Raw genomic sequence first — 13,490 nt, forward strand, 5'->3', positions numbered from 1 at the left:
CATTGCAAGTGAATTCTTTACCATGTGTGCCACTAGGGAAGCCCTATTATGTTAAATAATTTTATAATGTATATTATGTAATAAAGCTGCTATTCTCTCCCTTTACTTCCTTCCCAAATCTATTTAACAGGATTTAATTGACTGAAGCCAGTGTTTCCCATGATTATGGACCTCTTTTTCCTTGGAACCTGTATTAACATTTATGGAATATAGGGTCTCCTAAGGGGGCTTCTCAGGTGGCTTGGTCGTAAAGAATCCACTTGCCAGTGCAGAAGAGGCAGATTCAATCCCTGGGTTGGCAAGATTCCCTCGAGTAGGAAATGGCAACCTGCTCCAGTTTTCTTGCCTGGAAAATCCTATAGTTAGAGAAGCCTGGCAAACTACCATCCATGGGGTCTCAAAGAGTTGGGCACAACTGAGCAACTGAGCATGCCTGCAGACTCTTCTAAATAGTGAAGCACTCATTTTGTGCTTAGAACCTAGGCTTTATTCATCTTAGGATTTTGTCATGTATTGAAAGACCACTTGGCAGGTGTCCCAGAATCTATCTGCCTACAGGGCCCATTAGTGTAGTGTTAGTCGCTCAGTCATACCCGACTCTTTGCGACCCCATGGACTGCAGCCCTCTGTCCATGAGATTTTCCAGGCAAGGATATTGGAGTGGGTTGCTATCTCCTTCTCCAGGGGATCTTCCCAACTCAGGAATCGAACCTGGGTCTCCTGCACAGCAGGCAGATTCTTCACCAACTGAGCTACAAGGGAAGCCCATTACAAGTAAGAATTAGCACAAAATAGCCTGGTTGTAGCCCAATGGGCCACAACCACAACCTTCCAAGATTTTCCACCAGCTTCAATCAAATCAAATGTGGTACATTAAAAGCCCAGACTGTAGCTCCTTGGGTGCAAACAATAATAGACAATGTCCCCTTAGCAAAGATACCAGTAGACTCAGACCACCCCTGGGAAACTGAGCACACTCCTTGGCCTCTTTAGCAGGAGTCAGTAGCAGTGCCCTTCAGCTGATATTGGCCTTCACCCCAAAGACTCAGAGCAGAAGAACATGGCAGATAACCTACACTTAGAAAGACTAGTGCAGCAACACAGGAGATGGTTTGGGGACTCCTGAAACTGTTTGGCAGGAATTAAGGGGGGACTGAGGCAAAGAGGGGTAAAGCCTGAGAAAAATGTTATTTAGAACCTTAGTGTAATTCTATCTTACATGAACAAGAGATAGGAAGGTCGGCAAACTCAGCTGAGTTCAGTCACTCAGTCGTACACAGACGAGCACCAATGAGATAGTCAATGCGTCAATTAGCTTTGCACACACCTCTTACTTCACTTCCCATCCTAATTGTACAGGTCATGCCAATGATGAGTCCAAAGAGAAGGCAGGGGATTCAGTACAAAATATTGTCAGTAGTTTAAGAGAAAGACCACTGGACCCCAGGATACAGGATGTGAACTATAGTCTTGTGCCTGCCATCAATTCATGGTGGGAACCTGGGTGAGGCATTCAGATCCATGTGTCTAAATGTCAGGCTGCATTGTCATATATACATAATATATATGTATATATATTATATTGTAATTGTGTAGTTCAACCAAGAGATTGTGAGCAATTCTAGGATAGATAAACACTGGATTTTACTAACTTCTTCATCTCCAGCACCAATTACAAGGTCTGCAAAAGGTCCTTGAAAATATTTGCTCAATAAAGGAGGTTAACAGTTACTCAGTGCCTTAGAGGATTAGAGAGATCACAGGTTACATATCTGCTCATGTGCTCAGTCGGATCCGACTCTTTGTGACCCCATGGACTGTAGCCCACCAGGCTCCTCTGTCTGTGGAATTTTCCAGGCAAGAATACTAGAATGGTTGCCATTTCCTACTCCAGGGGATCTTCGCTACCCAGGGATGGAACCTGCATCTCTCATATCCCCTGCACTGGCAGGCAGGTTCTTTACCACTAGCACCACCTTGGAAGCCCTAACTCAGTGCCTGCCTGCAAGCAAATCAAAAATGGCCCACGGGCCACAGTTCCCCTGCCTTTGCTATAAACAAACCAGCTGGCTTACCTTTATCAAAGAAAAGTCTGATCAGTTGACATCCTGAAGATGCCACCTTTTATAAGGAGTCATTTACTCTTTTACTTCCCTACTGGCCTTCTATTGACACTGAGGTCTCAGTTGAGATGGCCCAGAATGCAATGGTTCTAAGGACAACTTGAGTTATTTGTTGTGAACTATAGAAGGTAAAACATGTTTTAACCACCTGCGACGCTCCCTGAAATATACTGCTTGATGTTTCTGTAGTAGGTTATATCTTCTATGAGCAGGAAATACCAAGACTTAATCTGGCTGGTATTGGAAGATGTTTTCTCTGAGGTTTCCAACAATCACTGTCCCACTTAAAACAGAATGAGCTCATTAGTGTGATATTAAAAGTACTTCTCTCCTCTTAGCTGAATCATCCTGCTATTCTATTGTGTTAAAACAGAAAGTGAGTTTCCAAGGTGTGAGAAATGATTATTAAGAAAGAATCAAACCACATGATCTTTTTAGTTAGAGGGAAATAACAAATATTTTAAAGTACTATCAAATCCTTTAGAGTAATGTCAGCCTTAATTTGACTGTTGAGAGGTTCTTCATTTTAAATACAAAAGCAAAATAACAATTTATGGAGAAGAGTGCTAATCCAAGCATTATTTAGGACATCAAGCCTGGAAAACAATCCCTGTATATTAAACAACAGGGGCTATGTGGTTCAGTGGCAAAGAATATGCCTGCGAATGCATACATGGGATCTGTCCCTGGGTTGGGAATATCTCCTGGAGGCGGAAATGGCAACCAATTCCAGTACTCTTGCCTGGGAAATCCCATGGACAGAGGAGTCTGCCAGGCCACAATCCAAGGGTTTGCAAAGAGTTAGAAGTGACTTAGCAATTAAACAACAACAAAATAAATGTTGGCATACTTATATAGTTAAATATTATGGTGATATAAAAAGTATAGGCTTTGAAGAATTCATTAAGAAAAAATGATAACACTATATTAGAAGATGATCCCACTGCAATAGCAGATGAATACTAGATAAATCATACATTTAAATCACTATGCCAATAGTTTCCATAACATTGTATGTTGTAAATATGTGCTTATATCATACAAATGTATTCCTATCTGGTGGGATGGTCCATTAAGATGTTAATGTTGACCGGCTTGCTTGTGCTCAATTGCCAGGTAGTGTCCAAGTCATTGTGACCTCATAGACTGTAGCCCGACAGGCTCCTCTGGCCATGGGATTTTCCAGGCAATAATACCGGAGTAGGTTGCCATTTCCTCCTCCCGGGGATCTTCCCAGGGACTGAACCCCTGCCTCCTGTGTCTCCTGCATTGGCAAGTGGGTTCTTTACCACTGAGCAACCTGGGAAGCCCAATCAATGTTGACCTAGTGATCCCTGAACTGTTAATTTTCTCTCTCTCAGATAAGAAAGCCTTCCTCACTGATCAATGCAAAGAAGTAGAGCGAAAACATAAAATAGGAAAGACTAGAGATCCCTTCAAGAAAATTAGAGATACCAAGGGAAAATCTCATGCAAAGATGGGCACAACAAAGGAGAGAAAAGGTATGGACCTAACAGAAGCAGAAGATATTAAGAAGAGGTGGCAAGAACACACAGAAGAACTATACAAAACAGATCTCCATGGCCCAGAAAAACATGATGGTGTGATCACTCACCTAGAGCCAGACATCCTGGAATGTGAAGTCAAGTGGGCCTTAGGAAACATCACTACAGAAAAAGCTAGTGGAGGTTATGGAATTCCAATTGAGCTCTTTCAAATCCTAAAAGACGATGCTGTGAAAGTGCTGCACTCAATATGCCAGCAAATCTAGAAAACTCAGCAGTGGCCACAGGACTGGGAAAGGTCAGTTTTCATTCAAGAAAGGCAATGCCAAAGAATGCTCAAACTACCGCACAATTGGACTCATCTCACATACTAGCAAGGTAATGCCCCAAATTCTCCAAGCCAGGCTTCAACAGTACATAAACCATGAACTTCCAGATGTTCAAGCTGGATTTAGAAAAGGCAGAGGAACCAGAGATCAAATTGCCAACATCCCTTGGATCATGGAAAAAGCAAGAGAGTTCCAGAAAAACATCTACTTCTGCTTTCTTGCCTATGCCAAAGCCTTTGACTGTGTGGATCACAATAAACTGTGGAAAATTCTGAAAGAGATGTAAATACCAGGCCACCTGACCTGCCTCTTGAGAAACCTGTATGCAGGTCAGGAAGCAACAGTTAGAACTGGACATGGAACAACAAATTGTTTCCAAATAGGAAAAGCAGTACGTCAAGGCTGTATATTGTCACCCTGCTTATTTAACTTCTATGCAGAGTACATCATGAGAAACACTGGGCTGGAAGAAGCACAAGCTGGATTCAAGATTGCCGGGAGAAATATCAATAACCTCAGATATGCAGATGACACCACCCTTATGGCAGGAAGTGAAGAACTAAAAAGCCTCTTGATGCAAGTGAAAGAGGAGAGTGAAAAAGTTGGCTTAAAGCTCAACATTCAGAAAATGAAGATCATGGCATCTGGTCCCGTCACTTCATGGGAAATAGATGGGGAAACAGTGTCAGATTTTATTTTTGGGGGGCTCCAAAATCACTGCAGATGGTGACTGCAGCCATGAAATTAAAAGACTCTTACTCCTTGGAAGAAAAGTTATGACCAACCTAGATAGCATATTCAAAAGCAGAGACATTACTTTGCCAACAAAGGTCCGTCTAGTCAAGGCTATGGTTTTTCCTGTGGTCATGTATGGATGTGAGAGTTGGACTGTGAAGAAAGCTGAGAGCCAAAGAATTGATGCTTTTGAACTGTGGTGTTGGAGAAGACTCTTGAGAGTCCCTTGGACTGCAAGGAGATCCAACCAGTCCATTCTGAAGGAGACCAGTCCTGGGTGTTCATTGGAAGGACTGATGCTAAAGCTGAAACTCCAGTACTTTGGGCACCTCATGCGAAGAGCTGACTCATTGGAAAAGACTCTGATGCTGGGAGGGATTGGGGGCAGGAGGAGAAGGGGAAGACAGAGGATGAGATGGCTGGATGGCATCACCGACTCGATGGACGTGAGTCTGAGTGAACTCTGGGAGATGGTGATGGACAGGGAGGCCTGGCGTGCTGTGGTTCATGGGGTCGCAGAGTAGGACATGACTAAGTGACTGAACTGAACTCAACTGAACCATAGAAAAATTAGGGTCAGGGTCAGGGTCAGGGTCAGGGTTAGGATTCAGTTCAACTGAACTGAACTCCTCCTCTGTGTTCTGAGGCCAAATCAGGGTTTTTCTAAGGACACCCCTCAAACCACCTCTAGGAGAATCCCTTGGTGCCAAGTAAATACACTCTTCGATCCTATTTCAAACCTTTTGACACAGAAGGGGGACAGAAATCTGTTTCATTAGCAAGCTCTCCAGGTAGTTCTTGTGATCACTCAAAGTCAAGAACCTCTGGCTGATGCTCTTCTTACCCCTGGAAGCGGTCAACAATTTGTTTGAGATTCAAGAGCAAATCCAAAGACAGCCTCAGCCAAGTCTTCAGACAATTAGTTCCTTCCAGGAGCTAAACTAGAAGCTCCTGGAAGAAGGAGAGGGCAAGAGGAGCTGGTGCTTTGACTTGTAGGGGACGTACCCAAGCCCTGAGAGAGGGCACTCACAGAGAAGGAGCCTGTGAGTTTCCTAAGAGAAGACAGAACCCTGTCTGTCCAGCACACGGCACTGCAAATGAAGGATAGGCTGTGGGTGCCCGTGGAGGCTATTAATCCTGTACCCCAGGATCAGCAAAAATGGTCTCATGCAGTAAAAAAAAAATCAAGAATTGTTGGATGGTGCCACTGTATCCATCCAAACCAGAACCGCCCGGCAGATGGCAGAAAACCTGATCCCACAGGCAACACTGAGCAGCAGAAAGGACCAGGGGAATCTCTGTGGCTGTAGCCACAGACCAAGAACCAGGCATCCTCACAATTTGAGGGGGGCCTTAAGTAGTCCCTGGTGACTCAGATGGTAAAGAACCTGCCTGCAAAGCAGGAGACTGGGTTCCATCCCTGGGTCGAGAAGGTCCCCTGGAGAAGGGAATGGCTATGATGCCACTATTCTTGCCTGCAGAATTTCAGGACAGAGGAGCCTGGTGGGCTACATATAGTCCATGGGCTGGCAAAGAATCGGACGTGACTGAGCAAGTAACACACACACACTTAAGCAGTTCAGCGGAGTGAGGAAAGGAGCCCTAACAAAGACTGATCATCGCCATCTGACCAACCCTACTCTTATTTGAGTAAGAAACACATTTTTAAAGGTATTTCTTGCCTTGCTGTGATATTGTAAAGCAAATTCTTGGCCATACATCTGCAGATTCTAGTTCTGCTCCTCACAAGCTCTGAGAATCTGAGCAAGCCATTTAACCTTTAAGCTTTGGTTTCCTCATGTGTGAAATGAAGAGAAAGTGAGTTCCTATTCATTGGGTCTTTATGAGAATTAAACGAGTTGATAGATTCAAAAAGCTCAGTACAGTGTCTACCATCAAGAAAGAGCTCAATAAAAATAGCTATTATTATATAAATGAATAACACGGAGATATGAATTTCTCCTGAAATAGGAAATGGCAACCCACTCCAGTATTCTTGCCTGGAAAATTCCACAGACAGAGGAGCCTGGCAGGCTACAGTCTATGGGGTCGCAGAGCTGGACGCGACTGAGCACACACTCTATGCATTTCTACATACCCACTAACCTCTGCAGCACTGCGTAACAGAACTAGAAGGGCAGTAAGAGCCTTCAGCGCATCCCACAAACAGCAAACACACAGACTGAAGTAATATTCTCTCGGTTTTTAGCACCGCACTCCGCTGCAGCCCCAGCAGTCTCAGGAGTCCCTACCCTCTGGCTAGAGTCCTGACCACCTCCCCCCATCACTCTGCACCACCTCCTCTCCCCCCGGGAACCCCCCGCCCCCATCCCTGCAGTAACCATATGGTAATTTGCACATTTTATGGTTCAGAGTGGCTCCCTCAAAATACACCGTATCGATTACTCTGAATTGCAGTTACTTAAGAAACAGCCAGTGCAGGAGGGACACTTTGATCATCTGCAGTCCCCTTGAAAGCAGGAAATAAATCTCTCATGTGAAAGGTACATCTGTATTTAAGAGAACACCCTTATCGCCAGAAACAGGGAATTCAGGCAGAGAATTCATGAACAAACCCTGTCACTTCTTTAATTGACGATGCCAGGCCTAAATTCTAGATTCTTCACTGATTGAGCGCCTAAAACCTAAGTCTCTTTGCTGTGCCAATTCTTCCCAGATGTACTGTTACCTTGCCTAAAACGTATAAAAGCTGCCTGCTTTGGGCCACTTCTTAGGTCTCATTTCTACCAGACCTCTATATGCTTGAATTAAAATGTGTGTCTTTTTCTCCTCTTCATCTGTCTTGTGTCAATTTTATTACTAGTCCAGCCGCAAGAAGTCAAGAGGAATTGACGGGCAGATTTCTCCCTTCCTGACACTCCCAGAGGACTGTTTCCCAAGGTCAGGCTCCTAGAGTGGGTGATGCTACCTTTGTTGGTATCTGATATGATTTCAAAAGATCCCAGATGAATGGATAAAGAAGATGTGGCAAACAGATATACAATAGAATACTACTCAACCATTAAAAGGAATGAAATAATTCCATGTGCAGCACCACGGATGGACCTGGAGATTATTATACTAAGTGAAGCAAGACAGAGAAAAACAAACCTCACGTGATATCGCTTACATGGGGAGTCTTTTTTTAAAAAATTATATGAATGAACTCATTTACAAAACAAAAACAGACTCACAGACTTAGAAATGAATTTATGGTTACCAGAGGGTAAGGAAGGAGAAGGACAAATAGGGGTTTGGGATGGACATGTACACACTGCTATATTTAAAATGGACAACCAACATATATACCTACTGTATAGCACAGGGAATTCTGTTCAATATTATGTAACACCCTAAATGGGAAAATAATTTGAAAAAGAATAGATACAAATATATGTATAACTGGACCGCTTTGCTGTATACATAAAACTAACACAATATTGTTAATCAACTATACTCCAATATAAAATAAAAACTTTTTTAAAGATAGGTGTTCAACCATACCATTAAATAACATTAATTGCATGAATAAAAAGTGCATTTTTAATGTTCTTTCTATCCCTTTTGATTGTCAAAGAAAAAGTCTCCTTTGGGGGGGGCCAGCACAGCTCTATCATCTGCTTGCTAACTTGTTAAACTGCCTTTTTAACCAAAGTGAAACAGGCCTTAGATTCAGAGCTTGGGTGTTCTTTGGAAGTAATGATGCTAAAGCTGAAACTCCAGTACTTTGGCCACCTCATGTGAAGAGTCGACTCACTGGAAAAGACTCTGATGCTGGGAGGGATTGGGGGCAGGAGGAAAAGGGGACGACAGAGGATGAGATGGCTGGATGGCATCACCGACTCGATGGACGTGAGTCTGAGTGAACTCTGGGAGTTGGTGATGGACAGGGAGGCCTGTGTGCTGCGATTCATGGGGTCGCAAAGAGTTAGACACGACTGAGCAACTGAACTGAACTGAACTGAAACATTAGTAACCTAATATTGTATTGTTTTCAGTTTTTGTTTTTCTATTACTTGTAAAGTTTTATAGAAAGAATGCATCTGAGTCATCATTCTATTGGAGAGGACAACTGAACAGTACTTATAAAACATAACTGTCATTGAGTAATAATTATCAAAGGTTTTAATTGTACAATATTGACAAATATAGAGCAAAATACAGTTATCAAAGGACAATTGCTCTACAATACTGTGCTGGTTTCTGCCATACACCAACACAAATCAGCCACAGGTATCCGTATGTCCCCTCCCTCGTGAACCCCCCTCCCACCTCCCACCCATCCCAGCCCTCTAGGTTGTCACAGAGCCCTGGGTCGAACCCCCTGCATCACACAACCAATGCTCACCTGCATCTGTTTTACATACGGTAATGTACACGTTTCCCAGGCTACTCTCTCCTTCACCCACAAGTATCCACAAGTCTGTCCCTCTGTGTGCATCTCCACGGCTGCCCTTATAGTTGGGGGTCATGCATGAGGAATGCAAGGTTGGCAAATACCACTGAGACAAAACACTTCCTTCAAAGCAGAACAAAAGCAATATTTTGTTACCTGAGTACTTCAAGTCTATCATCTCTGTTTCAGCTTCACCACACTATGAGATAGTTACGCTTGTTTTTCTACTCCACAGATGAGAAAACAGACTCAGAGTCCAAGTCCCTTGCCAAGGCCACACAGCTAAGTTTGAGAGTCAAGATTCAAAGTTTCCACCTGGACCAAGCTTCCTCCCCCACACCCTTAGTGCTTTTCCTGCTGCCAGATGGAAACCAATGCTGGTTTGCTGAAAAATTAAATGTATGTAGAAGTCTACTGACTACCTACTGCTGGGAGGGCCTGCCTGCCTGATAACCCAGACGCCCTGTCTCAGGCCCTTGGAATCCAGGCTTCCTCCTTTCTGTAACAGAACACTCTACAATTCCACTTTCCTGTTGCTGTTTTTTATTTTTGGTCACACCCCACAGCAGGTAGGGCCTCGGTTCCCTGATCGGGGATGGAATCTGTGCCCCCTGCATTGGAAGGTGGAGTCTTAATCACTGGACCACTGGGAAGTCTCCATCCCACTTCACTTTACAATCAGGCACACTCACCAAAGACTGTATACTCCAAGCAGCAACTGAAAACGTCCCTGAATGTTCACTTAGGAACATATGTGCCCTAAGTAAACTCACAGACTGACAAGATTACACAGCAAATTTGGGTAACACAGGGGCAGAAAAACAGTGTCTTCTTCCCTCAGATCTTTGGTGGACATAATGATTAAATTGCCACAGGACAAGTTAACAGGAGAAAAACAAATTTAACTTGATATGTACAGGTGCCTCATAAAAATATGAGACTCAAAGAGATGACTAATTCAGGCAGTGTTTATGCCTTGTAGACAAAGAAACAACAAATATGTGAAGAACCCACATGACAAAGGGGCCTGAACTTTGGGAAGTAAATTAGTTAGAAAGTAAGAAGCTTTGCTTAGACAGCCCTCTTGGAGCTAAATTTCCTATTTCTTGTAAAAAGGATGCCCACTACCCTCCTGGTACAGGGGAGTTACTTTTCATGCAAGAGATTTAGTTCCTGCTTTCAGGGGAACAAAGGAAAATCAAAGTGTTCTTCTTGTACTGGCAGTTTCTTAAGTAACAGTAAGTCAAAATAATCAATATGCCAAAGTGGCATTTTCTGCTTCCCTTTGGTATCATCAGGTTTTTTAATAATGGGAGCTCCATGGAGGCCAGTGAGCCCAGAGGGAGCTTGGAAGGCCTTGGGGAGGATGGCTGGAGATAGATGTGGAAGTGAAGGTAAGGCAAGGTTAAGAAGGGCCTTGAGTGACAACAGAGGGTGCTGGACTCGCTGACACCTCAAAGCTGAGGCGTGAAGCAGCATAAGTACATTTCATTTTGCTTTAATTTCTATTTTTTAAAATATTTCCCAGTTTTTAATTTTTTACTATTCCACCACAGAATGATGTGAAATATCTATATCTGCATATCCCCCCATCAGCTCTCTTTAATTATTTTGTTGTTGATTTTAATTTCTTTTTTAAATAATTTATTTTATATTGGAGTATAATGAATTAACAATGTCGTGATAGTTTCAGGTGTACAGCAGAGCAACTCAGCCATACATATACACATGTATCCATTTTCCCCCTCAATCTCCCCTCCCATCCAGGCTGCCACATGACACTGAGCAAAGTTCAGCACAGGTACATTTTAAACTAGCCTTTTGAAAAATAAATGTTTGCTTTGTTTTTCCTGAGAAGCAATATTTCCTTTGGAAAGAAAAGTAAGAGCTATTAAATTGAAACCCTCTGTGTTGCCCACATCTACCTGAACACTCACAGAACGCTGCATGAGCTTTTATCTAAGGGAGCGCTGAAAGATGCGTCTCACTGCCAGTGGACTTCCATCGCCCAGCTCAAGAAGAGAGATTAGACCCACTGGGCATTTCAAATATACCTTTTTTCCTTCCCCAAAATAGATTGGATTCAAAAATCATTCTACTGGTTGAAAACACAGCTTAAAGATAAGAAACAAATAGTTTAGAGTGCCATACCAATAGCAGAATTGACTATCAGCTTGAAGACTTCTGTGTCCATCATCAAGAAAGCCAAACACCCAGGGTCCCCTTCTTGTGTAGTTTACAGGTTTTGCCCACTGAGCCCATTAGCTTTTACACTTTGACACTGTGCCAGAGAAATAAGGTCTGGAGACAAGCCTTCATCCCACTGACACCGCCTCAGAACACCTCTCATCTGAGTTACCCCAACAGAATCGGCTCACCTCCCTATGGCCTGAGTAACAGCTCTTCTTAAGTGGTTTCTCAAGACCTTCAGACCACTGCCGTCAAATTTGGCCTTGAAGGACCAGTGCTGAGCAACACCCACTCCACCTCCCCAGCTATATTTTCTTTTCTCATAACTCCTTCCTAAGGGGATTAGTCTCACTGAACTCTCATCATCACAGTCGCTCACCTTGCGGGGCTGGGGCTTGGTATTGTGCCCAGAGCTGGGGATGCTGTGTGTGTGTGTGTGTGTGTGTGTGTGTGTGTGTGTGTGTGCATGCTCAGTCACTTCAGTCGTGTCTGACTCTGCAACCCCATGGACTGTAGCCCACCAGGCTCCTCTGTCCATGGAATTCTCCAGGCAGGAATGCTGGAGTGGGTTGTCATGCCCTCCTCCAGGGGATCTTCCCAACCCAGGGATCAAACCTGTGTCTCTTGTCTTCTACCTTGGCAGCTGGTTCTCTACCCATAGTGCCACCTGGGAAGCCCACTGGGGATGTTGAGAGGAATATAACAAGCTCCTGGCCTCATACCCCTAATAGTCTAGTTCACAGATATTTTACTGAAACCCCAACAACAGATTTCTGTAAGGACAGGTTTCTTCACACATAAGGTCATCTCCATCTTCTGGTGAGTTACAGTCTTTAGAAGTAGATCCCCACCTGACCTGCCTCTTGAGAAACCTGTATGCAAGTCAGGAAGCAACAGTTAGAACTGGACATGGAACAACAGACTGGTTCCAAACAGGAAAAGGAGTACATCAGGGCTGTATATTGTCACCCTGCTTATTTAACTCCTATGCAGAGTACATCATGAGAAACACTGGGCTGGAAGAAGCACAAGCTGGAATCAAGATTGCCGGGAGAAATATCAATAACCTCAGGTATGCAGATGACACCACCCTTATGGCAGAAAGTGAAGAGGAACTAAAAAGCCTCTTGATGCAAGTGAAAGAGGAGAGTGAAAACGTTGGCTTAAAGCTCAACATTCAGAAAACGAAGATCATGGCATCTGGTCCCATCACTTCATGGGAAATAGATGGGGAAACAGTGTTAGATTTTATTTTGGGGGGGCTCCAAAATCACTGCAGATGGTGACTGCAGCCATGAAATTAAAAGACACTTACTCCTTGGAAGAAAAGTTATGACCAACCTAGATAGCATACGGAAAAGCAGAGACATTACTTTGCCAACAAAGGTCCGTCTAGTCAAGTCTATGGTTTTTCCTGTGGTCATGTATGGATGTGAGAGTTGGACTGTGAAGAAGGCTGAGCGCTGAAGAATTGATGCTTTTGAACTGTGGTGTTGGAGAAGACTCTTGAGAGTCCCTTGGACTGCAAGGAGATCCAACCAGTCCATTCCGAAGATCAGCCCTGGGATTTCTTTGGAAGGAATGATGCTAAAGCTGAAACTCCAGTACTTTGGCCACCTCATGTGAAGAGTTGACTCATTGCAAAAGACTCTGCTGCTGGGAGGGATTGGGGGCAGGAGTAGGAGGGGACGACAGAGGATGAGATGGCTGGATGGCATCACTGACTCAATGGATGTGAGTCTGAGTGAACTCCGGGAGTTGGTGATGGACAGGGAGGCCTGGCGTGCTGCGATTCATGGGGTCGCAAAGAGTCGGACACGACTGAGCAACTGAACTGAACTGAAAAGTAAAAATATAGAACTGGCATTAAATTTAAATGATTTGACACTCCAGTACAGGGCCATTGGTTAAAAAACTGGATCTCTTCCTAAAAGACTAAAAACTTTGTGGATACAGATTGGTGAGGAAAATGAAGCGTGGCAGATGGAAGAAAGGTGATAACAAGGAGGAACCAAGACCGCCCCAACGTGCCCCCAAGGGCAAATCAGAGGAAAACGAGCCAAGCTGAAGGAGTTTTTCTTCATGTCTTGATTTACCTCTTCTCTTGTCTTAGCCCCTGTCCATTTTTTCTCTTAAAACTAGCCTTCTCTTCTACCATATGATCTTGCAATCCCACTTCTGGACATATAACTGGAGGAAAACATGGTCCGAA

The sequence above is a fragment of the Capricornis sumatraensis genome, chromosome 19 (assembly GCF_032405125.1).
Source record: "Capricornis sumatraensis isolate serow.1 chromosome 19, serow.2, whole genome shotgun sequence".
Classification (NCBI taxonomy): Eukaryota; Metazoa; Chordata; class Mammalia; order Artiodactyla; family Bovidae; genus Capricornis; species Capricornis sumatraensis.